Here is a 5,000-nt window from a genome sequence, read left to right as displayed (position 1 = left end):
TTATCCGGTTCGCCTTCCAATGGTGTGAATTGGAGTTGTCCTATTGTGAATTCTTCGTTGTGTTTTAGGTGATACAGTGCTTTCCTTTCGGTGAGGAGCAGTTCTATTGGGGTGACTCCCGCGAGCAGGGTAAGGGCATCCGTTGATACGGTTCTATATGCTTTTGTGGCTCGTAAGAGAGCTTGCCTTTGTGCCTGTTTTAGTTTCTTGATGTGCCACGTGTTTATGCGGTCGCTCCATCCCGCTGCGGCGTATGTGATTATCGGTTCGAAAATTCCCTTGTATAGTGTTTGCATGCACTTGTAGTTTAGTCCCCATTGGGACTTTGCCACGTGTGCAAGCTTGTTGAACACTTTTTTACTTTTCTCGGTTATGTGGTTTATGTGAGGTGTTATGTTCAGCCTCGTTCCGAGGTGGACTCCCAGATACTTGGCAACTGCTACCATTCTCAGGGATTTTTGTTCTATCTTGACTGTGGGTGGTCGTCTAATGTCCAGGAAGCCTTTAAGGAGGAGCATTTCGGATTTTGTTTGTGACAACTGGAGTTTGTGTTTTTTACACCATTGGATGATGGCTTGTGTGACGTTGTTTGCTTTTTCTTCTATTGTTTTTCTGGCGTTTCCTGACACCAGGACCAGTAGATCGTCGGCGTAGGCTATGGGTTCGTGTCCGAGGCATTTGATGCTGCTGATGATTTCGTCAAAGATCAGGTTCCAGAAGTTTGGGCCGAGTATGGAGCCCTGAGGGCATCCTTTGGTGACTTCCTTTTCAATGAAAGTATAGTTATTTGTTATTCTTACAGTTCTTCGCGCGAGGTAGTCTTTTATCAGTAGATACAGATTCCTGGGGCATTCACGGAGTTTTAAATTTGTCAGTATGCTTGGCCACCATACGCTGTCAAAAGCGCTCGAAATGTCAAACAGTAGCCCAACCACGTATTTGTGGTTGGAGCTGTTGACTACGTGGCGCATGGCTACCAGGGCATCTTCTGTGGATTTGCCTTTCTTGAAGCCGAATTGTCTGTCTGCTGTGAGCGGGTGGTTGTGCAATAAATTGGTGAGTCTGTTTGCTATCAATTTTTCTAAGACTTTACTTAGTATTGGCAGCAAGCAGATTGGTCTGTATGAAGCTGGGTTCGTTTTGTCCTTGTCCTCTGACTTGAGTAGGATTTTGATGACGCCTTGTTTCCACTTTTGAGGAAAGACGCCTTGGTTTAGGCATTCGTTCATGAGAACTGTGGTTTTGGTTCCTATACAGGGCCATGCTTTCTTTATTATTTCAGCTTCTAAAAGGTCCAATCCAGGGGCAGTAGATAGGGACAGAGGGAATCTCGTTAATCCATTCATGCGCGTCACTAATTAGATGACGAGGCATTTGGCTACCTTAAGAGAGTCATAGTTACTCCCGCCGTTTACCCGCGCTTTTTTGAATTTCTTCACGTTGACATTCAGAGCACTGGGCAGAAATCACATTGCGTCAACACTCTTGGGGGCCATCGCAATGCTTTGTTTTAATTAGACAGTCGGATTCCCCTAGTCCGTGCCAGTTCTGAGCTGAGTGTTGAATGACGGCCGAAGAAACGACCGCGACGTCAAACGCCACAGAAGCTCCGCAGCAAGGAAGATCCGTGAGAGGCCAAGGCACGGGACCGAGATCGGATCCCGGTAACAGTAATGATACCGTTCACCTCGCCCAGGCCCGGCACGTCAGCCAGACTCACTTCTCGACCAAGCCCGACACGCCCCGCTCCTCAGAGCCAATCCTTATTCCGAAGTTACGGATCCAATTTGCCGACTTCCCTTACCTACATTAATCTATCGACTAGAGGCTCTTTACCTTGGAGACCTGCTGCGGATATGGGTACGAACCGGCGCGACACCTCCACGTGGCCCTCTCCTGGATTTTCAAGGTCCGAGGGGAAGATCCGGACACCGCCGCAACTGCGGTGCTCTTCGCGTTCCAAACCCTATCTCCCTGCTAGAGGTTTCCAGGGAACTCGAACGCTTATACAGAAAAGAAAACTCTTCCCGGATCTCCCGACGGCGTCTCCAGGTCATTTTGGGTTACCCCGACGAACACTCTTACGAGGGCCCGAATGGTAAGCGGTTCCGCAGCCGGGTTCCGGAATAGAAACCGGATTCCCTTTCGCCCAATGGGTGTGTGTCTCTTTTATGTTTCTGTTTGTACGATGTTTCATTATTTTAGGACACCTCATCTGCATAGGATTTCTCTTAGGGCTTAGGATCGACTGACTCGTGTGCAACGGCTGTTCACACGAAACCCTTCTCCACGTCAGTCCTCCAGGGCCTCGCTGGAGTATTTGCTACTACCACCAAGATCTGCACCGACGGTGGCTCCAGGCAGGCTTACGCCCAGACCCTTCTGCGCACACCGCCGCGACCCTCCTACTCGTCAGGGCTTTATGGAGGACGGTCACCCGGGAGTGACACGTCCCTCCCCACTTGCCGCTGACGGCGGAGTATAGGCGCGACGCTTCAGCGCCATTCATTTTCAGGGCTAGTTGCTTCGGCAGGTGAGTTGTTACACACTCCTTAGCGGATTCCGACTTCCATGGCCACCGTCCTGCTGTCTTAAGCAACCAACGCCTTTCATGGTATCCCATAAGCGTCGACTTAGGCGCCTTAACTCTGCGTTTGGTTCATCCCACAGCGCCAGTTCTGCTTACCAAAATTGGCCCACTTGGCACTCTGATTCAAAATATCTCGTGGCTTCATGATCCAAGCAAGCCAGAGATCTCACCCATTTAAAGTTTGAGAATAGGTTGAGGTCGTTTCGGCCCCAAGGCCTCTAATCATTCGCTTTACCAGATGAAACTCGCATGCGTTCGCGGAGGAACGAGCGAGTGCCAGCTATCCTGAGGGAAACTTCGGAGGGAACCAGCTACTAGATGGTTCGATTAGTCTTTCGCCCCTATACCCAGTTCCGACGATCGATTTGCACGTCAGAATCGCTACGGACCTCCACCAGGGTTTCCCCTGACTTCGTCCTGACCAGGCATAGTTCACCATCTTTCGGGTCCCAACGTGTACGCTCTGGGTGCGCCTCTTCTCGCAATGAGAACGAGACGCCCCGGGAGTGCGAGGCCGATACGTAAGCGGCCCATCCTCCCTTGGTCGACGCAAGGCCGACTTTCACTTTCATTGCGCCTTTAGGTTTACTTCTCCCAATGACTCGCGCACATGTTAGACTCCTTGGTCCGTGTTTCAAGACGGGTCCTGAGAGTACCCAAAGCAGTAGCGTCGCCAACCGGTAATTCAAAGCTTGGCCAGTCCAAGGACACCGCCTGCTAACAGCTGGCCAGGCCCGGGGACGGCATTCAGATCCGTCGTCTCCGGGTAAACTGTCCGAGCTTGCGGCGGGCCCGACGCACACACATTTCAAGAATGGATTGGTTGCGGCCCGATACCGTCAGAGTACCGTCGTGCAGCCGGTCGGGCGACCGAGCCTCTGCCGCGAGCGTACGAAGGCGCCGCGACAGGCAATGCAGCTCAGGCCGTAGACCGACACACAACGGGTTGCGACGTTCTACTAAGGAAGAAGTGCACGACTACGTTACCGGACTTCACCCAAAGGTGGTGTAACCCCTTCATGGGACCAGGAAGGCCCATTCGGGTTATCGCGCACCAACGGGGGCCAGCTTCGTTGACGATGAATCTCCCCGTTCGATCTTTTGGGTTTCTCAGGTTTACCCCTGAACGGTTTCACGTACTCTTGAACTCTCTCTTCAAAGTTCTTTTCAACTTTCCCTCACGGTACTTGTTCGCTATCGGTCTCGTGGTCATATTTAGCCTTAGATGGAGTTTACCACCCACTTAGGGTTGCACTCTCAAGCAACCCGACTCTAAGGAGAGATCCTCCCGAAACGCGTACTGGTCGCTACGGGCCTGGCACCCTCTGTGGGTAAATGGCCCTATTCAAGTTGGACTTGGACTCAGTTCGACGTCACGGGATAAGCGGATCCTCCTGAACACTACATTTCCCTGCGGCAATACCGCGGGGATTCAGTGCTGGGCTCATTCCTGTTCGCTCGCCGCTACTAAGGAAATCCTTGTTAGTTTCTTTTCCTCCGCTTAGTAATATGCTTAAATTCAGCGGGTAATCTCGCCTACTCTGAGGTCGTCAAACAAACGTGTTTTTCTTTAACAGCGAAAGGCAACGACGCCGAATCAAAGAGAGCAAGGCGCCACAATCTTTTCGTCCCAACTCGACGTGTTCTGCAGTTGCATACGCGATGATGATCCTCTCTCTTCAATCGTTGTTCGCTCGCGTACCAGGGTAGGCGGGGATATACGCCGACGTGGACGGGTGTAAAAGAAGAACGAGCGAGGGGTGGGGAAACGACGTCGGGGCGCGAACGAGAGGTCTTATTCCTTCCCTCAGTAACGCGCTCGACGAGCATTTTCTCCCTATCTCTCACGCAGATTCTTTTCTTTTCACCGCATTCCCACACGTACGGCGTCGCCCGACGCAAAATCCCATCGGTGACGCTTACATGGTTCTGTCGATTGAGAGAGTTCTTCGCGTTGAACCGAAGAAAAGGAAGCCTGCTGTTTTCTCGGTGACAAGGAGAGATTTTCAAGCACCTCGCCAAAGTGTCTCTCTAATTGAAATTCGATGCGAAACGCTCGCTAGACGTTTAACCGGTTGAAATTTTAACGTCCGTCCGTTGCTTTTCCAGTAAAACATACTAAAGGAATACTACTAACACGCGTCGACTTCGATTCTACTTATTCTTCCCCTCTCTCGCTCACTCTCGATCTGACTCCTATTCTCCAGAGCAGAACGAAGAGAAGGAGGAGGAGGATAAGAGAACCCGGTGTTAGCAAGTCCGAGATGAATTCGAAAAAGTTGTCGTGGACTGGACGACCGGTTATACGCGCGGTCTCACGATCGACAACAGAGACATGGGGTGACCAACCTCTCGCTTTCCCTTCAGCAGTTTCCCTTCATTGTGGCAAAGTTTGTCGTTGCGTTCGAGC

The 5,000-nt window shown here is 51.3% G+C and overlaps 1 pseudogene; it reads right to left on the bottom strand.

Annotated features, from left to right (window-relative positions):
* Nucleotides 1-4,140, bottom strand: part of LOC143154538 (large subunit ribosomal RNA) — a 6,258-nt pseudogene extending 2,118 nt beyond the window's left edge.
* Between the last annotated feature and the right edge of the window lie 860 nt (nt 4,141-5,000).

Source organism: Ptiloglossa arizonensis, unplaced genomic scaffold (genome assembly GCF_051014685.1).
Source record: "Ptiloglossa arizonensis isolate GNS036 unplaced genomic scaffold, iyPtiAriz1_principal scaffold0190, whole genome shotgun sequence".
In the NCBI taxonomy this organism is placed as follows: domain Eukaryota; kingdom Metazoa; phylum Arthropoda; class Insecta; order Hymenoptera; family Colletidae; genus Ptiloglossa; species Ptiloglossa arizonensis.
This window is presented reverse-complemented; position numbering and strand designations above follow the sequence as displayed.